The sequence below is a fragment of the Vicugna pacos genome, chromosome 34 (genome assembly GCF_048564905.1).
Source record: "Vicugna pacos chromosome 34, VicPac4, whole genome shotgun sequence".
NCBI classification, from domain to species: domain Eukaryota; kingdom Metazoa; phylum Chordata; class Mammalia; order Artiodactyla; family Camelidae; genus Vicugna; species Vicugna pacos.
In genome coordinates, this window is record NC_133020.1 from 2900631 (window position 1) to 2928573 (window position 27943).

Consider the following 27943-nt stretch of genomic DNA (forward strand, 5'->3'; position numbering starts at 1 on the left):
AAGTAATATTTTTGGCGCTCACAGATACTCAGTGTAAGCCCTTAGTCTCGTGACAAGCCCTGAAGGAGAGAAGTCCTCTTTACTGAGAAATACAGTCTTTAAAATACAGCTCCTCCTCTGCCTTCCTCAGTGCGGTTCCATCCCAGTAAACCAAGTTGAACATATTGTTAAATCACAAACACATTTTAATACATCATAACTTAGCCGAGCCTGCCTTAAAGATTCTCAGAACATGTACATTAACTTACAGTTGGCAAAATCATCTAACACGAAGCCTGGTTTATAATAAAGTGTTGACTGCTTCATGGAATTTACTGAGAACTGTACTGAAAGTGAAAACCAGAGTGGCTGTAAGTGTGTGGAAAGTTGACGCTGCGATCGCGAGCGTGGGTGACTCGGAGCTGTGGCTTGCTGCGGCCCCCTGCTGCTGCTGCTGCTGCCCGGGAGAATATCGTACTGTGTTGCTAGCCCGGGAAAAGATCAAAATTCAAAGTCCGGTTTCTACTGAATGCATATCACTTTTGCACAATTGTAAGTCGGAGATTGGCTGTAAAAGATATTTTAACTGATGTGCACAGTAACCTGGTGAATTAGATGATTTTAACAGTGAAGGATGGGACGTCTCCAGTGATTTAATGTCCAACATGGCTTTTTATTACTATCTATGGACATAGTGGGAAGCATCATTGAGGCTTTAAAGAAACTATTAAAAAGTGGTTATAGATAAAGGGGAGTTTTGGCATTGGGGTCAGATCTGAGTTCTCTAATTCCTGGCTGTGCCCCTTTACTAGCTGAGTCACTTGACCGTTCTGAGTCTCCAAACTTCTGTAAAATATATTACTTTACAGAATTATTTACTTCACCAATTTATGAGGAATCGAAAAAGATGATTCATATCAAAAGCTGTATATCACCTAGGAAAGGTAAATCCTGTGGCTTAAATTGATCTCAGTTTCCATCCAGGTGCACTGTGACTGGGTCCTCTGCTCAGGATCTGAAGGCTACAGCAGGTGTTAAATCACTGGCATTTTCATCAGGTGACTTGGGAATTACCCACTCCAAACCTGTTTAGATTGTTGGCGGAATTCATCCATTCTCTGTGGCTGTAGGACGGAGAACCCAGACTTCCTGGCTGGAGGGACCCCTTAGTTCCTTACCACCTGGGGTCTCCCAACTTGGTGCTCACCGTATCAAGCCAACAGATCTCCAGAGCCAGTTTACTAGGGAGGCGAGTCATTTTGCCCACATTCAAGTGGAGAGGGTTACACGATCAACACCAGGAGCTGGGTGTGGGGTTGCGAGGGACACCGCAGAGTTTTGTCTGCCACACCACCTTTTTTTTTTTTCTAACTGAACTACTTGAAACTGGGCCTCTTTGCCCTATGATACAAGCACTTTGTATAGCAAGTAAAAAGAAAAACTGCTCCCCTGTTATGAAACACTTACCATGGCGGGCCTGCACCTTTAAACAGTGTTTAAACAACCTTGCAAAGTCGAAAGCAAGACAAAACCTGTTCACAGGTAGTGAGTGGAGATGCAAAGCGGTCAGGCAACATAAAATCAGCTTTCCTGATTCGAAAGCCTTCGCTCTCCAAGCTGGACCCTGCCCCCACTACAGCAGTGGTCCCATCCTCCCCTGCATTGGGGTGGTTCCCTGGGGCTCTTCTGAAAGCTGGGAATCGGGTACGTTTCACCCTTGCAAGGAGGATGACCTTACTCTGTCGAAGTCAGTGAATTGAATTTTGCTCATTTCGATGTTGAAAGTGCATATTATATGCTATCTTCTTCTGGAGAAGATAGTCTCCAGGAGATTTAGCAAAACAAATGGACCTTCTAAAAATAAATGAAGGTAGCCAGAACGAACTGCTCCCTCTGTAGGGGAGAATGGACGATACCTCTTGAACAGCGTCCCTAAGCGCAGTTTCCCAATCCCCCAGATTTAGCATTGTGCTGCCGCGGCTATCATTTCTGTGTGATGTTCAGTGAACTGAGAAGGGAGGAGAAAGCCAAACCGGATCAAAGATAGATAATTTCACAGGCTCATGTTCGCAAAGAAAGGGATCTGAGGGTTCTAACAATTTCTCGGGCTATGGAGTTTGGTTACTCATTGTGATCAGGAGAATGCTGTAGGTTTCAAGTATCTTGCACCCTGGTTAGAAACTGCTGTTATTGTATGTCGAGCAGGGGGGTCTTGGACATACTGAGTTGCAGGCTTCAGAGAAAAAGAGTTTAATCTTTAGAGAGACTTAAGAGATTTTGGCAAAGCCTGTCTTTTGTCCCAGTGTCTGAAACGGAGGTGGGAGGGTGGAATAATTTACTGTTTTAGAACTTCAATTCTCTACACTTCTATAGATTGCACTGTCTTTAACATCGTCCAGGTATTGATTTTTTTTGTAAGTGCAAGGAAGAGTGGTTGTTTTAGGTTTATACTTACATCTCAAACATTAAGATTAAGTGGGGAAAGGTACAGCCCAAGTGGTAGAGTGCATGCTTAGCGTGCATGAGGTCCCAGATTCAATCCCCAATACTTCCATTAAAAAAATTTTTTTAAAAATAAATAAACCTAATTGCCCCCACTTCACACACACAAAAAGAAACTAAAAAAAAAATTAAGATTAAAAATCTCAAGATTCTTCAGCAAGTCACTGGTAGAGTTAAAATAGGAAACTGAGCAATTACATTTTTTTTTTTGAAGGTAACAAGCATATTCTTTGCCTCCCACCACCTTTACAATCCACTCCAGGGTTAATTTTGTCCCCACTACCCCAAGGATCACTGATGGCTTTTTCTTGGGGAATTCCAAGGCCCTCCTTTCCCTCAGCCAGCCTCTTAACAGCACTTGATACAATTAATAGTTTCTTTTTTGAAACATTCTTGGCTGACGGCACCACTGTGCTCAGCTTTCCTACTTCAGAGGCTCACTGGCCCAGGGTTCATCCTCAGCCCTCTTCCCAGACCATCTCCATTCCCACTGTCCCAAATACCATCAAAAATATGCCGCATCCCCAGGTCTATCTCCAGAACTTGTTACTTACCAGGGTGCTGGCAGGCAAATAGATGGCTTACTGAAATAGGACAATTTGGGGAAAGTTTGGTAAAGGGACTTTTACAAAGCTATGCAGGTGGCAGAGGGAAACCCCAAGGGAGAGTGCGGTTCTGGGCTGGCAACACTGGGGCTGGTAATGTCTGGGTGTAGCTGCCACCTCTAGGTCTGGAGGGCTGAGGGAAGGGAGTAGTGAATGGAACCAGGAGACAGGCTAAGTGAAAAGGGTAGGAGCCGGGGGGTGGGGGAGAGGCACAGGAGTAAACATTCCTGTCACTCTGCAGATCGGCCCACTCCATCATTAGTGCCTTCTCGAAAACTGTTTGTTCCTTCTGACCCATTTCCCCACCATCCTATGGCCAAGGTTAACCGTCAGGTATCAGCTTAGGCACCAACTCAGGGAAGGCTTCCAGAATAACCAATACCCACCCAACACACACACACACACAGAACTGTATGCTAAGTAGGTTCCACGAAAGCAGGAACCATGCCTCCTTTTCACCACCATAGTGCCCAGGGTCTAGCGCAGTGGTAATTAGTACATGAGGAGCACACCACAGATCTGTTAATTGACTGATTACCATTTTCTATTTTCATAAGTCATGTTCATAGAAGAGTTGAATTTATGCTAATGGCTTGATGAATGTCAAGAATTAAAAAAAATTTTTGACTTTGAAAATGTTTAAATATGCAGAAAATTTGAAAGGATGGAACAATAGTATAAATTTCCCCTAGATCCACCAGCTATTAGATTTTGCCCCAAGCACTTGGATCTGTTTCGTTGAGTCATTTGAAAGTAAGTTGTGACAATGGGACACTTCATTCCTGAATACTTAAGCATTCGTCTCCTAGGAAGAAGAATGTTCTACACCTGTAGGTGTGTCAGTGCAGTTAACAACAGCTCAGTAATATCCGATATGATAGATCTGCACTGAGTAATTGCCCCTGTTGTCCCAATATGTCTTTAAAAATTTTTTTCCTAATCTAGGATCTAGTCACAGTTCATACATACATTTGGTTATGTCTCTCTTCTTTCAATTTAATCAGGAACAGTCCTCCCTGCCTATTTTTTCTTCATGATCTTGAATTTTTTTTTTTTAGTGTATGTGGAATAGTTTTAATGAAGAGTTTCACATACAGTACCTTACATATAGAACAGTGTGTTCGCAAATTTAAATAATATCTGAATGTACAGTGGCATGTATTCTTATCAAAGGTAAGTTCAAGATAACTGTCTATCGTTCTAAAATGCATTTATATGGATCGCTAGAACTGATAGGCAGAATGAGGCATAAAATAGTCAAGTGTTAAACGTCATCCCAACAGTCATTTTTCCGCCTTTTTAAAAACGTTTCAAAACCTGTATGTACATTTTTAATTTTTCTTAAAAACAGTCTGTTAAAATGTAACATTTCATGTTAATCACCAGTTCTTATAGTCTGTAGTAATTAGACATGTGTAGATATAAACGTGTAGATTATGTACATACGTACGCTCAGTGTCTGTTTCAAACATGCACACACTTTCTGAAGTATCCAAGTTGGTTTTCTGATGTCCTGTATCCTGGATTTTTCCTGGTGTTTTCCTGGTAGATTTCGATCCCACTTCCTGGCAAGAATGTATGACAGAGGCTGTGGAATTCGTCTCCTCGTGCATCAGTAGAGGCACACCATGTGGAGGTGCCCGCTGTTGGTGATGCCAACACGATCACTTGGTTAAGATGATGACTGCCAGGTCTTTCCATTTCAAAGTACATTTTTTTTCCCTTTGTAAATGAATAATCTGTGGGGTGAAATTGTGAAACTTTTAAAACAAATTTTCATTCAAATGTTCATTCAGCACCTATGTCCAAGACACTACTAAGCGTTCTAAATAGTCCTCTGATGCTTGAGAAGTCAGGTCATCCTCACATCCTTTAAGAATCCTAGCTCACTAAGGTGTTTGTGCTTCCTCTTGCCATTTAATTGCATTTGACTTTTATTTTCTTGATTTCTCTGGGGTTCCTGTTCAGAAGTGAAGATGTGATGGATGGGAGGAGGGGTTACGTCTGGCACATGGCAAAGCAAAGGTGAAATGGGTCACAGAAGTCAACCTGGTTAACCCGGGTAGGGTTTTGTTAGGCTGGGCAGGAGAGACACCTTCCTCCATCGGCTCTGTCTTCCAAAACAGGATTATGACAGGTGAAGAAGAGCATTATCCACCTGTGAAACTTGCCTTATGCTTCACCAATATTGTTTTCTCTCATCCGTGGGTAAATATTAGCTCTGTATAGCGCTTATAGGTCATATAATAAATACTTCCCTAGGGAAAAAAAAAAAAGGCCCAGGTTAATATCACTGCAGCCTAGATGAATAACTATGGAATTAGAGTTAGAAGACTTGAATTCAGATCTTGACTTTGGTACTTAGCGGCTTTATGATCTCTGATAAATTTTCTCTGGGCTCATTTCCTTCTCTGTAAACTGGAGGAAATCATAGCAAACCGAGCTGTAGTAAGAATAAAACAAGGAAGTGCATGAAAAAGGGCCTGGCCAATAAGAGGTGCAGGGTGACAGGTTTGTGCCATCGTTTGTTCTTTTTATCGCTGAGGTCTAATTGGATATGGTGGGAATGAAAACTTGTTTTATTGTCCATAATTATGTTGAACACAGGAAAGGTCATAAACAGTTCACATTCAGACACCTACTCCCTCCAAAAAAAAAAAATCACTAAAGCTTTCTTAAGTTTCAATGCTTAAAGGAGAAAATGTATTCACTACAAGATGATTACGCTTTGGCAGCACATGAATCCCAGGATTGGGAAACTGTACAGAGGGCATGAAGCGAAGCCAGATACAATTAAGCTGCTCAAAAGTGCGCTGAGATCCAGGGGGTGGCCAAGATAGGCTCTCAGGATGATTTTTGAAGGGTAAACTCTGGCTGTGCTTTACCAGTACAACATGCCTCAGCCTTAAGGTCCAACTTTCCAGTTTAAGCCAGCCTAGCCTCCTGGACCTCCAAGGGCACACACCGTGCACTCCCCACACCCCCAGGGGCAGTGGAGTGCACGATTTCAGGGGTGCTTTTGACTCTAGCAGCTTGAGACTCTGCTTCCTAAACTCTGTGAGATAGATTCCAGGTCTCTTTGTAACGTTTTCTCTCTCTTCCAAATAAACCCGTGATGAGGGATGCTGGAGGGATCTCTTTGGCGGTTTCTGGAGCAACCTGGGGATATCAGTCTGTCAATGGTTAAAAGAATCTGTCCTGATTACAAATTAGAATTTTCATTTTCTTCTGAAGAACTAAAAGTGTTTCCTACATTCCCAGTTAATGATGAATTATTGAAGAGGCTGCCAGGTTAAACGAAACCCTTTGCGGCTGTTTTAATCAGCCTTTCTATCTTGGCCACATAGCTTCCCTTATCATACGTTACTATATGAATGTCCACAAGGTGGTGCTAGTCAGTCACACACAATCCTCTGAGACTGTTTTTGAATCGTCCAGTTGAGCACCTTCATTTTACAGATGAAACCTACCTAATGGTCACCCAGTTCATTAGTTGTAGAGGTGAAACTGGGGCTAATCCATTGTTTCATCCATAGTCATCTAAATAGTTACTTTAGCTTAAATGTAACCCTTAGAAACACATCTAAACTGGAGAATCTCTTTCTATTTCCTTTTGACCAAGACGATTTTAATCTTTGTCAAGAATGAAAAGCCAACCCTTATGGTTTTCCGCAGTTAATTTTAAATGATCACAAAGGAGAAAGAAGGAAAACATACTCGTGTTCTCCTTCTCCAAATTCCCTGTCCCAGGGGACTGCCATCGTGGGTAAGCGCATGCTGCTGGGGGAGTCAGTTCGTGAATATCACAGGTGCTGTGGCTGTGGTCCTAAAGGTTTAGGGCAGCCTGGATGTCTGTCCAGCATAATTTAAGCTGATGCCGTACAGCTGAGACCAGAAGTTACCAGTCCCTCCTGAGAGCCTCTGACTGATCTGGCTAAGGCAGCATGTTCCCACTATCTGTATAAATGCGGTTTCCAAAGTAGTGTGTTGGTTCACTGGGGTGTACAAAGTAAAAATTAGTGCTCCTATTTCTGTTTATTTTTCTCATTCTGTCTCTTACTTTTTTTTTATTGAAGTATAATTGACATATAACATTGTATTAGTTTCTGGTGTAGAACATAATGATTTGATATTTGCATATATTGTAGAATGATCACCACAATAAGTCTAGTTAACATGCATCACCAACACGTAGTCGTGGAATTTTTTTCTTGTGATGAAAACTTTTAAGATCTATTTTTCTCCTGTGTTTTTACGTTTTGTAATGTACATAATATTAGCACAGTGCTACATGTGCAGTATATACACAGAAGAAGAATGTGTATACGCATTTTTTTCACTAACCGGAGAGAGATCAAAAAGGTTTGGAGAGTTGTGTACGCCCCTGTATGTATATTACATGTTAATAAGACGTTTACTCTAAAATATTTGAAGATCCCTGCTTTAGAGACCAGATGGTGATGGAGAGTTAAGCATGGGGACTGTTTACTTTCAAGTCCAAGGGATTATTTTGGTGAAATATCAGAGAAAGTGGGTTTACAGACCTTTCCTAAACTGGATGGGGAAGGAGGACTGACGCTGGCAGAGCTGGTTTATATTACATGCTTATCAAACAGTTGTTTCCTCTCCCACATTGTAATGTTTCCTCTCCTCTGCCTTGATCACTCCCTTGGGAATAAAATACTCAGTAAATGGTCACTTAATGCCTTCTCCTAAACCAGTTGGATTGGTTTAGAAGCCCTTTCCATGTGCTAACATAGCATCCTGTCTACGTATTTCTTACTATTTTCCATGTCGTCCATCATAATTTTCTCAGCACTTCGTTCAGTGGCTGGTGTGCAATAAGAACTCAACATTTATTACGTAGATGATTGAATAAGTAAATTTCTGAAACTTTGCAATGTCTTTTTTTATTGCTAAATTATGGGATCACATTTGTTATCCCTGAAACAATTTTTTTTTCTTTTTTTGGTTTCTACCGTCCACTAAGAACTTCTCCCAAAATGCTCTGGCTTGATTCTGTTCCAAGAGAAGCTCTTTCTGGACGCTAACGAACTCATCTACAAAAAAAAACAGACTCGCAGACATAGTGAACAATCTTATGGTCACTGGGGGAAAGGGGGTGAGAAGGGATAAATTTGGGAGCTTGAGATTTGCAAATGTTAACCACTATATTTAAAAACAGATTAAAAAACAAATTTCTTCTGTATAGCAGAAGAAACTATGTTCAATATCTTGTAATATAACCTTTATTGTATCATGGGATATGCAGATATTCAATTTTAGATGTTGCCAAATGATTTTCCTAAGTGTCCGTCCCATTTGGCACTCCATTCGCGGTGTGTGAGTTCCGGCTGCTCCACAGCCTTGCCAACACCTGGGGCTCCGATATTTTCACTTCAGCCACCTGGCCACATTTTAGTTTTAAGCCACTTATCCCTGATGACGGATCCATCAATTAAATACCCACCTTTCCATATGTTTGCTGGCCGTTCGTATACCCTCTTATGAAATGTCTGCAGTGTCTTTTGTCTTTATCTATTGCGTTGTCTTTTTTGTTTTTTCCTTACTAATTTGTAAGTGTTTTAGGGATGTGAGTCCTTGGAGGGGTGTGTGTGTGTGTGTGTGTGTGTCTGTGGCTATACATATATTTACTGCAAATACCTTCTCCCACTCTGTAAGCTGCCTTTTAGATCTCTTAATGGCACCTTTTGAACACCTGTTCTTTTTTTGTTTTGTTTTGGGAGTGGGGTGGGGAGGTTAGGTTTATTTATTTTTTAGTGGAGGGACTGGGAATTGAACCCAGGACCTCATGCATGCTAGGCATTCACTCTACTATGAGATATAGCCTCCCCCCTTAAACACATGTTCTTAACTTTTATTTTGGGTGCTGTGTTGGAAGGTGTGTCTGGCTTGGTCAACTTTGAAAGAACTGAGAACTGTTGCGTTTCATAGTGGTTTCTAACGCTTTCATATACATAACTGGGGTTAGAATTGGGTTTTTTTCCAGCTTTATTGAGGTGTAATTGACAAAACTGTAAAATAGTTAAAGCATACAACGTGCTGATTCGATATATATATACACCTGTATTGTGAAAGGATTTCACATTTAAGTGAATTAACACAATGTTCTTAATTTTAATGCAGATTAACGTATCACCTTTTTCCTTTATGGTGAATGTTTTCATGTCCTCTTTAAAAAAATCTTTGCTACAAGGTATCCTTTCAGGCGGACTTCGTATCTAGTGGAAAAGGAGGCTTGCCGTTGATGGGAAGTAGCAGAAAAAACCATATGTGGAATAGTCTCTTTCCAATCAAAGCAACTCAGAAAAGCAGCCTTGCTTGGGATTTATAGGGTATAAAATGAAACTATAAAGTGTGCGCTCAACAGAAAACCCACCAGCTTGACTCTTACTGTAGTGCGTACGCCCAGAAGTGCCGGGCAGCTCAGAGAACTAAGATGCTTAATTTTTCACTCATCTGAGGGAGATAGCTTTTAGACCTCAGATACACATTCAAAGCCCATATTTTAGCTGTTTCTTTCACATTGTGTGGAAACTGTGACTACTTGGTTAGATATAGGTTTCTTTTTTTATTAATTAAACATTATATGTATTAGATGAGTAAGTTCACATGATTTTCCGTGATGGTGGATATTATCCTCACGTTCTGTAGGACGCAATGGGTGTGTTAAACATGACCTTTTTACACCAGAACAAATAACCATAGCAAAGAAGCCAACCTTTCTGGCATTATAAGTTTTATTTTTTATTTTTTCGTTTTTTTAAGAGTTCCACATCTGTGGGTAATTTTTGTTGTTGTTGTTGTTTTCTGTTTTGTTTCTTTAAGTGGAGGCAGTGGAGATTGAACACAGGACCTCATGCATCCCAAGCATGCGCTCTACCACTGAGCTAGTACCCTGCCTCTCCAACCTTTCTGGCTTTAAAAATAATATTCTCATTGTAAAGATGATGGAACATTTTTGGGAACAAACTAAAAAGTCACTTGTGAATCCAACTCTCCACCCCTCGCCCCCAGGACAACTCCAGCTTTGGTCTTTTGTCTACCACTCTAGACCTCGGGGTCCAGGTCCGGCTCTTTCCCAGGAGTGGTTTACGTTCCATGGCTGCTCAAACACGTTTCCAAGTCAGTAGATACAGAAAGAGTCAAGGAGGTTTTTTCCCTACAACTTTGTCAGCACTGATGAACTACTGGCAGAAAGAAGAGATGGGAACTTCAATGGTTTCTGTTTCGTACTCCAAGGAAAGAAAGTTTAGGGAAAGAAGAGGTACTCCATGTTTGGAAAATTCAAGAGTAAAGCAAAGTCTTCTTTTCTTAGATGAACAAGGATTGATACTCGTAAGTAGTTTCTGCAGGTTCTCATGTCTGTGAAGGGCCTCGTGGAGTCACCCTCTCCTCCACGTCGTCTCTTCACGTAGGATTTTTAAAAAGAGATGAAACTTGCCACAGTGATCCAGAAGTTAAGGTCCTAAATGAATTCTGACAAGCACCAAACAAAGGTAATTAAAACAGTAGATGCAGCAGACAGAAATAGTGATGGCGAATGAGTTTTAGGCAGCGATCCAGTAATTTCTTGTTGACTTTCGCCCTTTGCTTGCGAAGAAAATTAGTATAATGTTCTGTTAGAGGCTGTGTTCTTGCCTCTTTGATCGCTGGTGATGGACCTGTGACTGGAATTAGAAATCTAACTTTGATTAAACTTAAATAATTAAGATTGTACGTAAGTTTTAGCTGCACAAAAGGAGTGTTGGTGAGGATTATGAAGAAACTAGAACCTTAATACATTGCTGGTGGGAAGGTAAAATGGCACACAGCCCTTGTGGAAAACAGTTTAGTGTTTCCTCAAAAAGTTAAACGTAGTGTTACCCCCTAATCCACCTCTAGGTATGCACCCCAGAGAAATGAAAACATATGCCTTCACAAAAACTTGTACAAAAATGTCCATAGCATCACTATTCATAATAAGTTAAAAGGTAAAACAACCCAAATGCCCATCATCTGGTGAATGGATAAACAAAATGTGGTGTATTCATATAATTGCATATTATTCAGTCATAAAAGGAATGAAGATATATTGATACATGCTGTAACATGCATGAATCTTGAAAACAGTCTGCTCAGTGAAAGAAGCCAGACACGAAAGGCCACTTAGATTGTAATTCCATTTACATAAAATGTCCAGGATTTGTAAGCCCCTAGACACAGTTGCTAGGGAAAGGGGGTGTGGGGACTGGGAGTGACCACTAACAGGATGGGCTTTCTTTTTGGGTGATGGAAATGTTTTGGAACTGGTTATGGGGATGGTTCACAACCTTGTGAATATACTAAAAACTCCTGAATTGTACACTTCAACGTGCTTAAAATGGTAAATTTTGTTTTGTGAATTTTATCTCAAAAAGTTACAAAAAAAATTTGGCTACAAGGGTGTTCCCTAAATTACTGCTTTTAATATGAAGAAAAAGAAGGAAGAGAAAAAAATGTAAATGTTCAACCAGGGGGTGTCCTTTGAATGAACTGCACTGGTGCCCTATGTACACATTTGTAGAAATTAATTTATTGATGTGAAAAGATGTTCATGATATTGAGTAAAAAAACAGTTATTGTTTTATTATTTATATACATATAATAATATTTATTATAGATAAACATATATTTAATACTATATCTTATATATTATATTTTAAATTATTATGGATTTAAAAATAAATATATATTTAAATATATAAGTATATTTAATAATATATTAAATAAAATATATTTTATATTTATATTTATAAATAAAATATATTTAAAATTATATATTTAAAAATAAATATATATTTAAAGATGTAAAATATATATTTAATAATATATAATATTATTTTAATATTTAACGAATGAGCCTATACTTTGAAAAAATGAGAAAAACAAAACCAAAATACACTAGGGAGTGAGAGACTGGAAGGGTATACACTATAACATTAGCCCCAGGTGGCAGTTTTCTTCCTCTTTTTTTTTTTTTTTTTTTTTTTGCTTTCTGGGGTTCTCTGGTTTTCCCACAATTGCCTCCTTCCCAAAACAGATTATGGTGGAAGAACTGGCTGAGATGGAGGAGTCTCCATATTCTGAGAGCCTTGACTCTCTGGCTTGCCCTAAGCTGCATTTTCCTGAGTCAGAACAACATGAAAATGGAAAGAGAAGGAGAAAGCTCTCTAGGTAATAAAAAAAATCGCTTTAGAAAATGTCATTAGGCAAATGGTACCTATAACTGCTAGACTGCCTGCTGCTTGACTGTTTCCTCTGGTCCTTCATGCCTCCCTAGTGAAGGAGGTAAAAAAGACCAGTGTGTTGGCAATAAACTCCTCACGGCAGCACCGGGGAGTGCTACTGTAACTCTGGGGCTCTGAGCAGTTTCCTGCAACTCCAGCTTTCAGTTGTTTAAAACTATGTTGTAAATTCTTCACCCACATTGAAACTTAACACCTTTGACTACTGCAGCCCAGAGATTTAACTGTTAAAAACAGCAACACCTTTTGATTGGGGAAGAAAGAAAAAGAAGGCTAAACACTTCTGGAATTTGGAATGTATTCCCCCACATCATTTTGCTTTTTATTTTATTTTATTTTATTATTTATTTATTTATGTTGGTGTTTCTTTTTTAAAAATTATTATTTTTTAATTTTTATCATTTTGCTTTTTAAAATGAAAACTTTTACATGATAGTCTTTTTGCATACTTTGCAGGCTTTAAAACAATATAAAAAGTTAATATAAAACAAGCATTTGATGATGCATTGATGGAAGCTGAACATTTCTAAAAATGCTAATAAATGATAAACTGTCCACTTATCAGCCACAAGGAAAACAGGAGAAATTTACCAGCCCTTTTACTTGTTGTGTAACTTCCAGGAATTTATGTAACCTCTGTGCTTTGCTTTTCTTTCTGATAAATGAGGATCATAATAAAACCTACCTCATTGTGACAGTCATGAGGAACAGCACTTGGATCTTCAAGAAAGGATCTGCTAGAGGGGAGGGTAGAGTACGGGCTTAGCATGCAGGAGGTCCTGGGTTCAGTCCCCAGTACTTCCATTAAAATATACATGTATATATATAAACAAATAAAAATAAAATCTATGTGATGCAACTAAAGCAGCCCTTAGAGGGAAATTTATAACATTAACTGGTTAAGTTAGAAAAGAAGAAAGATCTCAAGAAAGGACTTGCCGTTCAGCCCTAAAGAGTCAGTTGGCTTGTTAGCACCTTCAAGATCTACTTCAGATTTTGAGGTGACATGATAATCATCTTGGGCATCCCTCAGCCAGTGGCTGAGCTCAGTGCAGGTACAGGCTTAGTCACTTCAGCGCAAGATGAGACTCCTCCAATGGGAAAACATTGCTCCAGGTTTCCTGATGACCAAGACTTGGTCAGGCTGCAGCACCGTCTGAGGCTCACCCTGCCCGACCTGCTCACTCACCCTTCCCTTTATTTTTATTTTATTTTTTATTCTTTATTAAAAAATTGTATTGAGTTATAGTCAGTTTACAATATTGTGTTCGTTTCTGGTGTACAGCACAATTTTTGAGTCATACGTCAATATCCATATATTCATTTTCATATTCTTTTCAACTGTGAGCTACTACAATGTCTTACATATATTTCCCTGTGCTAAACAGTACACACTTGTTTATCTATTCTATATATACCAGTCAGTATCTACAAATCTTGAGCTTCCAGTCTATCCCTTCCCACCCCTCATTTTATTTTTTAAATTGAAGTTTAGTTGATTTACAATGTTGTGTTAGTTTCTGGTGTACAGCATAGTAATTCAGTTATTTATACACACACACACAGTAATTCCACATGTATGAATGTGTATGTGTATATATGCATGTGTGTGTGTATTCCTTTTTCTTTTCTTTTTCTCTCTTTTTTGCCCTCCTGGGTGAATGGGTCCTGGGTGACTGGTCATCTGTGTCTCAGGCCACCATGCGCTGCTTCACGTTTCTTTCTTTCTTTCTTCCTTCCTTCCTTCCTTTCTTTCATTCCTAGCAACTTCCCCCATTTTTTGTATACTTGTTTTTCATTTGTTTTTTGTGGGGGAGGTGATTAGGTTTATTTATTCATTTATTTTAGTGGAGGTGCTGGGGATGGAAGCCTGGACCTCCTGCATGCTAGGAGCTGTACCCTCCCCCATATTGCCTTATTTCTTTTTGACTTATTTTCCTCCAGGACATAGACAATAATGTATTCATTTTTATAACTTTCATAAATCTTGCATAGTTCCTTATCAATTAAATATAAATATCTTATATCAAAAACAACATTTTTAATCAAAGCAATAGTTTTACTAGAAAGGTTGAGCTCAATGGAAGGGAAATCTCAGTCTGACACAGCAGCTTATTTCCAAAAGCAACAATAGAGGACTGGTTTCAGTGCATAATTGCTTTTCAAACTTCTGCCTAATGTCCCCTGGTCCAAAGCAAGTGACAAGTGTGGTCCAGGTCCACAAGGTGGGGAAATAGACTCTGCATCTTGATGGAAGATACTGCAATGAATTCACGGGTGCTCTTCCTTCTTGCTTTTTCCATATTCTACAATGGTTTGAAGGTAAAGTGAAGCACATGACATTTTCTTTGCAGCTCATCAGTGGATCACACTGACGAAGCCCAACTGGACATATTGTGGGGCATATGGGGCTTTCCCTGCAATGCTGTCATACCTGGTCACTTTTTAAAATTGAAGTATAATTAATTGACTTACAATGTTATATTTGCTTTAGGTATACAGCACTGTGATTTTTATACATAACAAAATGATCAGCATGACAAGTCCAGCTACCATCTGTCACTGCACAAAGTTATCACAGTGTCATTGACAATATACCTATACATCACATCCCCATGACTCATTTGTTTTATAATTGGAATTTGGTACATCTTAATCCCCTTCGGCAACCACCTGTTTGTTTGCTGTATCTATGAATCTGTTTCAGTTTGTTGTTTCTTCATTTTTAAAAATTCCACATATAAGTGAAATCATATGGCATTTCCCTTTGACTGACTTATTTCACTTAGCATAATACCTTCTAAGTCCATCCATATTGTGGGAAATTGCAAGAATGCATTCATTTTTTATGACTAAGTAATATTCCATCATATATATACCACAATTTCTTTATCTATTAACCTATTGATGGACACTTAGGCTGCTTCCATATTTTGGCTGTTATGAATAATGTTGCTAAGAACATTAGCAAGTGCATATATATTTTTGAATTAGTGTTCTTGTTTTCTTTGGAAAAATACTCAGAAGTGGAATTACTGGATCTTATGGTAATCCTTTTTTTTTTAATCTCTCTATATATTTTTATTGAGGTATAGTCAGTTTACAATGTGTGTCAATTTCTGGTGTACAGCATAATGTTTCAGTCATATTTGAAAATACACACATTTGTTTTCATATTCTTTTTCACCATAGGTTACTACCCGATACTGAATATAGTTCCCTGTGCTCTACAGTATGAACTTGTTGTTTATCTAGTTTATTTATCTTAGTATCTGCAAATCTCAAACTCCCAGTGTATCCCTTCCCATCCCCTTCTCCCCATGGTAGTTTTATTTCTACTCTTTTGAGGAACCTCCATACTGTTTTCACAGTGGTTGCACCAATTTACATTCCAGTAGTACACGAGGTTTCCCTTCCACACATCCTCACCAACATTTCTTAGTTCTTGTCTTTTTGATAATGGCCACTCCTACAGGTGTGAGGTGACACCCCGTTGCAGTTTGATTTGCATTTCCCTGATAGGTAGTCATAATGAGCACCTTTTCATTTCCAGTTGGTCATTTGTATGTCTTCTTTGGAAAAATGTCTATTCAGAGCCTCTGCCCATTTTTAAATGAAATTGTTTGGGTTTTTTTTTTTTTTCCTATTGAGTTGTATGAGTTCTTTATATTTTGATTATTAACCGCTTATCAGATACATCATTTGCAAATATCTTCCCCCAGTCAGTAGGCTGTTTTTTTCATTTTGTTGATGGTTTCCTTCTCTGTGCAAAAGCTTGATGGGGCGCCATTTGTTTTTTCTTGCTTTTGCTTCCCTGGCCTGAGGAGAGAGACCTACCTGGTTATTCTTTAACACAAAGGGGAAAGCTGGTCATTATTTGGTTACATCAGACCAACCAGATAACTCAAGCATAAAAACAAAATCTCCTTTGAAACCTGAATGATTGTTTTTTCCATTACTTCAACCAGATACCTTGTCAACTGCGCCCTTTGTTTTGAAGACATTAGATCTGCCATTTAAATCACTGCCTCCTTCCTTTACCCCTACACTCATAACCATTGCTTCAGCCCTTGGAAAAACACCCAAATTTCCCTCTTTTCCTTGATTATGCACCCTCTGAAAGATTGCTTGGTCCTTTAAGTTCAGAATAAAACATTCGCTCATCTGGCAACACCTTTTAGTGTTTTTTTTTTTTTTTTAATTAGTAAGTGAAGTGGAAGATACATTATGGGTGCTGTGGTACTTGTTTGCTTCCCGTGGGAGAATTACTTACTTTTTGCAATACAACATGCCATGCTTTAACATTTGGCAAGAAATAATGAAAATGTATCCGTCAACAAAGTTCCGCTGAGCACAACTGAGTAGCTGAGACACTTAGCCGGGCAAATCCAACAGTAAGCGTTCTGATCCAACTGAGCGCCAAATGCCTGGGATCTTGCCATGTGACCCCACCGACCTGAAAGAGCTCACGTCCTTAAAGAACAAACAGATTACTTGCTTCTCATCAGGAGACTTTAAGTCGGGATTTTCAAGGCTGCGCAATAAAACTTTAAAAAGAGCACAGTTAAAATGGTAACCACTAGTCGAATAAGGAAAAGATTAAAAAATCACGAATCAGTGCTCTTAAGCAAATTCTGCCCGGGGTACACACACTCACACACACACACACACACACACACAACTGGTTGCTCTTCTCAGTGAATTTTGTACAACCACACACCCTGGAAGAATTTGGCTGTGTTCCGTTCCAATTAACAAAGGGCCTTTTTCAAATGTCTCAATAGTGATTTAAATAGCTGGGAAGGGTGTTAATTATAGACGTACGCTGGTTTATCAAGTGCATAACTGTGTGAATGAGCTTTGTAAACGCTACACAACATTCTAAAAATATTTGTTGTCATTCTTTTTATACTTGTGTACGTAATAAATGCACACAACCCATTGTACACCACCTTCCACAAAATGGTGTTGCAGTGTGTTGGGCTGAAAATGAAACCACTTTGGTAATGATCTTTCTAGATGAATGAATTTGTTTTTTTAAATGGAGGTCCCGGGGATTGAACCCAGGACCTCAAGCATGCTCAGCATAAGCTCCACCACTGAGCTATTTCCCTCCCCTCCCGGATAAATGAATTTCAGAATTTTGCTTTCTGGTCACTAGAATCTAGACACAGTTCCCAACAGTATTTCTAGTTCCTTGAAAGGATTTTTTTCCCTAATGATCTGCATAATGTACACTTATTTTGGAAAAAATTGAAAATGGAGAAAAGTATGAAAAATAAAGTAGGTAACCACAATCCCGTCAGCTAGAGGTGGTAGTCATTCATATTTTAGTGTGTTTTCTTCTTGTCCTTTTTCTATACATATAAATACATATAGAAAATTATGTACATTTTACACGATCCTGTGATACTAAGTATGAAGCAATATAGCATTGTGGTTAACATTGTCAGAAAATCTAGGTTTGAATTTTGGATCTTCCACTTTCTGATTGTGGTAGTCTGGACAATTTACCTATTATCACTGCAACTCAGCTTCCTTAGATGTAAAATGGAATAACCCTAGTGGTCTACTTTGTAGGGTTATTGTGAGGATTAAGTTAATTAATACATGCAAAACACTTAGAGTAGTTCCTAGTACACTATAAAGCTCGATATTATAAACCATTTTTTGTCACATAATACCAGGGCATAAGCATTTTTCAAAATAATTTAAAACATTCAATGAACATATGAATATCACAGTCCATTGGATAGACATGCCATAGTCTACTTACCCAGCTCCACTGTTCAATATTGTATTTCCAAATTGTTACAACTATAGATATGATTTCAATGAATATCTTAAGGCCAAAAGTTTTGTCTGTATTTCAGATTATTTGATTAAATGAGATTCCTACAGGTAGACTGGTGACCAGCCTCCCGTGTGCTCCCCACGGGTCCCCCTCTTCTGGCAGTCTTGCCCTTGGCTAAGTCCCTCCCATCCCCAACCTCTCCCTAAACACATAGAGCTTTTTTGTTTACCCAGTGGGATATTGCAAACACAACGAAGTGGAGCTTCTCAGGCCAGGTCACTGATGTCATCAAGGCTTCTTCCTCGTTCTCTCTCTGATGGGTCCCTCGCTCTGGCAAAGGCCAGCTGACACACCGTGAAGGCACTTCAGCATCTCCACGAAGAGGTCCATGTGGTGAGGAGCTGAGGCCTCCTGCTGACTGCTATGTGAATGAGTCGTCTTGGAAGCAAGTCATCCCACTTCAGTCAAGCCTTCAGATAACTAAGGCCCTGGCCAACAGCATGAAAAACGCCGACCCAGAACCATTCAGCCCAAGCTGCTCTCAGCTTCCCCACCTGCAGAATCTACATGCCGCAATGAATGTACTGTCTATAGCGAACACAGAAGACAATATTGTATTATAATCATCAAGTTTGCTAAGAGGCTAGAACTTGATTATTCCAAGCACTGAAAAGAAATGATAATTACGTAGCGTGACAGAGGTGCTCATTATTGCCGCAACTGGCGATCACATTACAATGTAAAAATGTATCAAATTAACATACTGTACACCTTTAATTTACGCAATACTATATGTCAAATATATTTCAATAAAGAAAAGTTATTGTCCTACAAGCTGCTAAATTTGGAGGTACTCTGTTATGTAGCAATATATTGGTAATATGTAGACAAACTGGATTAAAAGGTAGAATATTTAAAGATGCTTGAGGGGGAGGGTATAGTTCAAGTGGTAGAGTGCATGCTTAGCATGCAGGAGGTCCTGGGTTCAATTCCCACTACCTCCTCTAAAAATAAATAAACCTAATTACCTTCCCTGCTACTAAAATAAAATAAATACAGCAATAAATAAATAAAATATTAAAAAAAAGATGCTTGAAAGTATTAAATGGCTTTCCAGAAATGTTACACTGATCAACAGAAAAAGTAGGCATTTTGCCATTTAAAAATTTTGCTTTTATTTGATCTCTAGTGAGGCTAATATTGTATACTAATATTTTATATTAATTATTATATATTATAATTATATAATAACTGTTGTATATAATTATATTATAAAATTATTATATATTATATACTAATAACATATTTTGTATTAATTTTTTAAGGCAGTTTTTTTCCAGCAACTTTAGGTTCATAGCAAAATTGAGAGAAAGGAACAGAGATTTCCCACATACCCCCTGTTTCTACATGTGCATAACCTCCGCCGTATCAACATTTCCCACCAGAATGGTATGTTTTTTTACAACTGATGAACCTACATTGATACTTCATAACCACCCAACGTCCATAGTTTACAATAAGGTTCACGCTTGGTGGTGTGCTAAGTTAATTTTTTCATGTGTCTTTTCCACTTGTATTTCCTCTTTTGGGAAACCTCTTTACATATGATTTGCTCAGTCTCCTATTAAGGTCTTTGTGTTTTCCTTAACAACTTGTATGAAACCTTTTTGTATAAAGGATGTTAACCATTTGTTAACTTTGTCATGTTTTCAACTGGTTATTCTTTTTTGGGTCTCTGTTTGATGAAATGTAGATGTTCTAAGTTTTTATGCAGTCACATGGACTGTGATATCTTTAATATTTAAGCTTAGAAAGTCCTAATTTCTTATTCAAAGAGAAGATAAATGTTTATATTATAGCTTTTTATTTTGTTTTATATTTGAAACTTCATTTGAAATTTGTATTTTTATATCACCAGATATAGCTAATTTTAAAACACAATTTATTCAATAAATAGAATAATATTCCTCTTTCTTATTAATTAGTGGTTACTGTAAATTAAGTTTTTTAGATCTTCTGCCTGTTTCTTTGTCCTCTATTTCGCTGAAAAGCTCTTCTTGCGTCAATATCATTCTGTTTTAATTATTGTGGTTAATAATATTTTAATAACTGGAAGGACTGTTTAGTAGAATGACCTTAAGAAGTATGACCTCGTGGTCTCTCAAACCCACAGAGCTTTGCAGAATGCAATCAGATGCCATTCAGAAACATTTAAGAGTTGGGTGGCCCTTCACATAAGAATATGAAAGAGGGAAAAATTTCATCCAGATCAGGACTCTGTGGAGCTTGCTAGAAAAAACAGTTTAACATTCCAAGAGCCAAAAAGATGAAAAATCCAATCAAGTGTCTTAGCAGCCTGGTGAGAGTTGCAGACTTCCCTGAATAAACAGAAGAAAGATGTTATGACGTGACTCAAAGGCAAGGATTTGAATGAGTTCTGCTGCATAAAAAAGTTTGGCCAATAAATTGGTTTGATATTTTTGTGTATCTTTGTCAAATTATGGAAGGTCTGAAATAATTCAACTGCAAACTCACTGAGCTTGGAAAACTTCTGCAGACATTCCTTTGGTAACTTTTTATTTTTCCATTGTAAGTTTCTGTTTTTCTTTTGAGTCAATTCTGGCCATTATACCTTTTCTATTAATCATCTAATTTACTGAGATTTCTGTTTATCTGCATATATGTTTGTTATTCTGCATGATGTTTGTTATAAACAAGAATTTCTAGTATATTGCTCATTTCTTATTTTGTTTTTCTCTCCTGTGTGTGTGTGCATTGAATTTGACAGGAAGATGTTTGCATTCCCACCCCTACCAAACACCTGTTATTGGATTTCTCAGTTTTACTGTTTTATTTTCTTTTAATTATCCCTATTTTCTTTTTTCTTGGATTTATTTTAGGTATTCTAACTTATGAGTCACATAGTTGAAAAAATTCTCTTTTAAGAAGGAAATCATTTAAGGCTTAAGGCTATTTAACATTGAGTCTAGCTTGGTTACAACTCCTAAAGTTCTCTTTGTAAAAAATTTTCGTTATTTTGTGAATAGTTTGATGTTATATTTGTTTTCCTCTTTGACTCAATGTTACTCTACTTAAAAAGATGACGCCCTGACGAAGCAAATCGCTAATCTCTCTCTCTCCATTTACATTTTAAAAAAGTGGAATAACTCTTTTTTGGCCTTTTCCTCCCTAAGAATAATTTTCCAAAATTATGCCAAAGAAGAATTTTAGGGAAACCAATAGGAATCATTGAATTTGAGTCATTTAGTTCACTTATTTGATGCTGCCCCCTCGTGCCCCACATCACACCAGCTGGCTTTGAGAATGCAATTTTAATCCGTCGCCACTGAAAGAAACGTGTAAAGTGAAAGACTTAGGAAAAGGGATATTTTTGACACCAGCTAATTTGTGCTGCAGCTAACACCTCGGATCCGGGACTCAAAGGCAGAAACGTAACGGACACAGCTGTTATCATTTGCCTAAAGCACAGAAGCAGCAGCACATACGCTGTCGGGGAAAGGTACAGGTGGAGGTTATAGAGCAAAAAGCCACGAGAAGGAGGCGGCCACGTGATCGTCGCCACCTGGAGGAAAGCAGCCGCGACCCCAAGCGTTGACCCCTCGCGCCTCCCCGGCGCTCGGCCCGGGGATGCACGCCTGCCGCTGGCCGGGAGCTCTGCTCCGGATCCGCCGTGGCCAGTTACCGCAGCGACCCGGGCAGGCCTCCCGGGGTCACAGGGACTCCGGGCGCCTTTAGACTGAGGCACAGCCGAGAGCCTTAACAGGTCCTCTGCTTCCTTTCCCGTATGGCTGCGCCAGGGCTTTAGGACTGGGAAAGGTCACTGCCCTGCTAAGGGAGAAGCTAGCAAAATCTCCAAAACACCTCCGCCCTTAAGTACATGGGTCCTGTATCCTTGCTTCCGCCCCATCCCTGTTCAGCTCCCACCGCACAACCCGAAGGGAAGAATGAGGAGATGAGCCCCACAGAAACCACCATGGAAAAAAAATGATGGGCTGGCCTCAGCCACAAGCTGGAGAGAGTGGCCAAGGTCTTCACGGTTCCCGAGGAAAGCTGCACCCTCCTCTGGCGCTCGGCGGGGTCCTGAGCCCTGGCCCAGCGCCCCCCTCCTAGAAGAGGCTTGGGTCATGGACCCAAAGCCCCTGAAAGAGCCACGGAACCAGGAGAGAGGAGGCCTCAGCTCTATCACTGTGGCTCTCATCCTGTGAGCACGTTGTTGTGAGAACGTGTGAAAGCCACGTACCCGCCCTGGTCCTGGTTTTCATCATTTAAAAAAAGAAGATTTGGTTTGAGAATCTCTGGAGGTCTCTTCCTCATCCAAAATCCTTGGTTAGGTTTTCAAGAGTTTGGTCCATGAACGCAGCCTGGGATCCTGCCCTTCCTTCCTGAGCATCCCAATGTCACACTGGCCAATGTGCTCCGAAGGCTTTTTGCTTGGGAGGCACAACGTTGAGTGCTTTACATGCTTCCCTGCACTGAAGACCTGCAAAGAATCTTAAGTTGTCTCCATTTTACAGATGAGGACAAGGAAGCTTCCAGAGGTTATGAAATTTATCCAGATCACACAGCTGGTAACCAATATAACTGAATTCAGACCCTCGTGGACCTGACTTCTGAGTCAAAGGCTTCTATTTTGCACCACATTGCAGTGGAGTCTTATTTCCTGCTTGCTTCTGGATTATTTTTAATCCTAATCATTACCAAGTCAAGAAATTAAAGCTGAGGAAGAGAAGAAAATTTTCAGATTTTAGAAGTCAATGAAGTTTGAAGAAAGGAGGCAGAGAAGAGGCAACTGATATAATTCTGTTTGAGATAGTTCAGAAAAACAGCAAAAATACAAAGTTCCATGTGGAGAAATTTGGGAACTAGGTCCCCAGCCCACTCCAACCCCTCACTCCCAGTCCCTTTTTGAAAACAAGGGCTTTCTGTAGCTAATGTGCTATTGAGGGCATGAAACCAACAGGATAAATCATGTTTTAACACGGTATTGCTACTGCCTTCGATTCTCAAATTTTTGCCTGGTTTTAATAAGTGAAATCAAATCTAGATATGCTACATTCCCTATAGTTCACCATGTTGGAGCTCCATTTATTACCAAATAATTTAAAAGTATTTCCAAATTAATGCATTTCTGGTTATTTCCTATACAAACTATGCTCTTACATTTCATGTACCAAGTGCTTGTTTTGTAGGTCATAGAAGGTTACACTGGAGGGGAAGTGATGGATTATTAGAGTTGACTTTCTCTTCCTAAACACGAACAGTGACATCATGTCTGTGAATGCTCTAGAATTAGTGCACAGATTTCAAGTGTTCCAAAATGTTTGGAAAGAGAAAAGATTCTTATACTCACTTTAGACTTTTAAGGTCTAATCTTCTACCTTCACTTGAAATTATCTGAGTTTTAGAAATACACCCATATTGACCATGCAGATTTAGATACACAATTAGTCTGAAATAAATTTAAACTCAGAAATTTAGGCTATGTGTGAATTTATTTGTAACTAGCTCCCTCTAGTGATAATTCATTAAAATTGCATAATTTATCTCTGAATCTCCTTTGAACTGGTAAATTTTTTTGAGAGCAGTTTTAAATTTTTAAATTCTTGAATTTTATTCTCTACAGAATCCTGGATTATAGGTGAATAGATTTTTTGTTATCATAGGGCTTATTTTAGAAATTTAAGATGAAAAACAATCCAAAAACACACATAGTAAACTCGCCATGTCTCAACACCATCATTTCAACCTTTTGGAGAAACAATAAAATTGATCTTCAAGATAAATCTCGGTGGATAAATAAAATACTGACTGTTCTGGAGATGGTAAGAGAGTGTGGGGCCCAGTAGAATGATGGTGACGAGACTGCTACAGAATTCAGGCTGAAAAGAACAACCTTGCTCACAGTTTCCAATTGCTTGTACTTGCTTTTTCATTTGATCTTCTGAGTGTTCTGTGAGCTAGGTATTATTCCCTTATCTTGCAGGTCTGGAAACAGAATCAGGAAGTGAAGTGACGTGCCCAGGGCCACAGAGCATCGTGGATGCTGTGACGTGCCGCCCGGACTCCCCTTCGGGGCTGGGGTGTTTGTTCTTCCGGTGGCCAGGCTGGTTGTTGGCTGCGCTGCTCTCTGGAACTGTCTTCAGTGAAAAAAGCCACTTCCCCAGGGGCAGTGCACATTCAACCACTGCTTCATGAGTGGGACAAAGGCTTGTCCACCTTGCCTAAATCTGGGATATGGCAGAAGGGCCACCCCAGCTTCAGAGCTCCCGGCTGGATCTGCAACGAGCACGTTGCAGCTCAGCTCTACTTCCCTGATGGGTCTTTCTTCCCTCATTGCTCACAGGTGTTGTTTCTGCAAAGACTCTCCGATAACCTCTGCCCGGAAACCTCAGTGTCTCAAAGTCTGTCTCCTGATGAAGCCAACCAATGTGGGCCTAAAACAGGATTTTGTTACCGGTCCTGGCTGGCTGGAACAAAGACCCTACTGCAGGTAGTAGGGGGAGAGTTAATAGCCTCAGGCATGCAGCTCCAGTGCTTTGGCTAAAACCTTCACAGGTGGTAAACTGAGATGGGATACTGGTGGGAGGCAACGCACTGGCAGGTGCAACATCTCAGGGGTTTGAGAGTTTCTGGGGAAAGGAAGTGAATATAAGAATTTGGGAAGCAGATGACTGCTGTTAGGAATTAGATGGCCCTGGAGAGAGACAGTGAAAGGCTGAGGGAGATTACTCACCAGTATAATGTGAAATGTGAAGCCAGAGTGCATCCTTAGCTGCATACAAATTGATTCCCATCTCCTGCAGCCTGAAAGCAATGAACTGAAGACTTCTACATGGTGAGAGTGGCCAAACTGCAGAGAACGTTGAATTCTCAGCTCTAGCTGGTCTGCTGTTTCCAGGTCAGCACCCTGGTTTGGAAGGAGTGAGAGTCTGAGATGTTACGTGGGCCATTTGGGTGGATGCACTGAAACAACCCATGATTCTCTTGGACCCTCTGAACCTGAGAAGTGATTCACTCCTCCCTGTTAAGGGCTAGAGCCCCTTGTTTATTGGCAGATGATGTGGGGGATGCAGTCTTGCAAGGCAAGACCCGTGCCCTGCTCAGGCTGCATCTCTGCTTCCCTTCTTGGCCATCAGACCCATAACTGGGGTTAAGTTACAGCATAACTCGGCTGGAGAAGCGCTGGGAGGAAGGGGCTCCGCTGGTGGTTGTAGGACCTGGTCAACGTGTCCCCTCGGGGATTGGGGGTGTATGTGTGGGGCTGGATGCCGAGGGTGCTGAATCAAGGGGCACAGAATGTAACTTTGGAAAAGGGAGAGAGCATTCTCGCCTGGTTTAGGATTTATGCCTTGGCAAGGACCCCAGAAGATGGCGCTAATACACTGCAAGTGTGGCTCTTAGTCACTTGGGAAAGTCTTAGCCTACATTGAGTGAGGCAGAGCTGGAGGCACGGCCATGGCCAACGGACCTTGTGGTAGCTCTCAGTGAAAAAGAATGTGCCAATGAAAATATATACGTTCATGTATGACTGAAAAATTGGGCTCTACACTGGAAATTGACACAACATTGTAAACTGAGTAACTCTAAAAAAAAATGAACAAACAATTCAGAATAATCTATGAAAGGTGATATTTTTGTAGAGTGTGAATAATGTAAAACAATAAGTACCATGTCTTATTTAAGGATTCGTACGTATATAGGAGAAGTATGAAAATGTGCATAAAAACAATAAACATCCAAGCCAGAAGAAAAGTTTCAGGGGCTGGCAGGGCAATGCAATCAGGGAAGGAGAAACAGAAAAAAAATGAAAAAGAAAAGAAAAGAAAGAAGGAATAAAACATCCAGAAGTGTGGGCCTGCTAGGGGATGACAGGACCCCCTAAATTAAGAAGCCCACTAAAGTGTGGGTTCTTGTCGCCAGCTGTGAAAGCATTTGCAGAGCAGAAGCAGAGGGACGGAGTGAAACCTACTTTTATTTCTCAAAAGAGGAAAAGGAAGGAAAGCGCTCGAGCAGGGAGCAGGGAGTGGGGCCCCGGCGGGGAGCCGACAGCCAAGCCTGGCGACAGGGACAGCCCCCACCTGGGTCCGGCCGCGTGGACTTCTACCGGAGGCTTCCACCATCACGTCCTCCTTCCGGGCGTGATGGAGCCAATCAGTCCTTGTTCAAGTCCTCGTATGGACCTTTCCGGTCATTGTCATGGCAACCGTCAACTGTCATGGCGCTGGTGGGTGTGTCACTTAGCAGCTGATACATCACAGGGAGCGTATAATGAGGCTCAGGCCCCCCCGGAAGTTGTATCCTCCACCATCTTGGGCTTAGCTGGCTCTAACCAGTTCTTGTTTCTTCTCTGCAGCTGCCTCCGGAGGCTTAGATAAGAGTACTTGGTTTCTATTTGAGGGAGCGGCCAGGGGGCTGATCCTGGGGGCAACGGCCTTGGTACCAGAGGAAAGTTGCTTTTAACCCGAATGCCTGCAATCTGGTGGACCCAGCATCCCCCCTCCCCCCGAAAAATCTCCAAAATTCTGTTCAACCATGAAAGTCTTAAAGGAAAATGGAGGCGTAATCTCAGTTAATTGTTGAGATAGGAGGTCAGAGTCGTCGCCGTCCCCCAGCGCCTGCAGGCTTGTGCTAACCAATGGCTTGAGCTGCTCTTCTGTGACTCAGGGAGGCCTGGGGGACGTCAGCTTCTCTATAAACAAGAGGCAGAGGCGGGGGCACAGGGTCCTGCTCCCTTTCAGGCCTGCTAGACTGAAGGTACCACACAGACCAGGAAACCCCCAGCCACTGCGTTTCATGGGAGCCTAGAGGCCACTCCATTGACCTTAGTGATGACGCAGGCCTGGGGCTGCTGGTGGGAGACGCTGTCACAGGCCTGGGATCCATGACGGTCATGGGGACAATAGGGTCCTGAGATAAGAGGCCAGGTGGCCGAGCTCAACCGCCAGAAGCAGGTGGGTGCAATTACCCTAAGGAGCAGGGAGCACATTGGCTGTAAACACAAAGTGACCGGATGTGGGTCAGGACCGCCTCCCCACCCCCAACCTCCGCCTGAGGGTCACACCACATGGGCTCAGGATGGCTTGAAATTCCACTTTTTGTTTTAAATTCTAGGCTCCAGTTCTTGTGTTTTGTTATTGTTACTGTGTGTGTGTGGTTTTTTCTTTTTTCCTCAACCAGATCCAATATCAGTTAAGCCGTAGTGCCCTACAGCATCTTACTAACATCTCCCCTATGCATCTGAAACAGGGGCCACGCATTCCGCATTCTAGACTTGTCACTCAAATCATGCTGTGTTCTGAGGTTCAGATGAGGAACTCCAGCTGAGAAGTGCTGCTGTCTACCTGTATCCTTAACTCTGATCCTTAACCTTTCCCAGCAAAGATTAATTCACCTTCTTTCCTTAGGAGACTCAGGTTCCCCCCAGACCTCTTCAGGGGGATTTGGGCATTCTCACACACCTTCTGTTAGCCAAGCTCTGAACTGGGCTGTCATCTTTTTAACAGCTTACTTCTCTCTGCCCCAGGTGCCCTGGGGCGTTGTTCAAATTCAGTTCCCAAGTTCACTCAGCTGGTTTCTTGTGCCTCCTTGGCGAGCCCCTCCCCTTCTGCTGGAAGGGGCTCCTCCCCTACATTTTGGAGCAGCCTGGGGCTTAGAGGTGGTCCCTCTTTTTCAGGTGCACCCTCTCCCTAGATGATCTTCTGCAGTTCTTGGATGCTGAACTAGAAATGCCACCCCCAAATATACGTCTTTGACAA

At 40.6% G+C, this 27943-nt stretch overlaps 1 long non-coding RNA gene across 1 annotated transcript; it reads right to left on the reverse strand.

The window, feature by feature from the left end:
- Positions 1-4402: 4402 nt before the first annotated feature.
- Positions 4403-26802, reverse strand: LOC140691317 (uncharacterized). Its single transcript, XR_012066929.1, has 3 exons — positions 26158-26802; positions 24922-25095; positions 4403-5344 (listed from the first exon to the last, which is right to left on the reverse strand). It is a non-coding gene; the product is annotated as an uncharacterized lncRNA (long non-coding RNA).
- Between the last annotated feature and the right edge of the window lie 1141 nt (positions 26803-27943).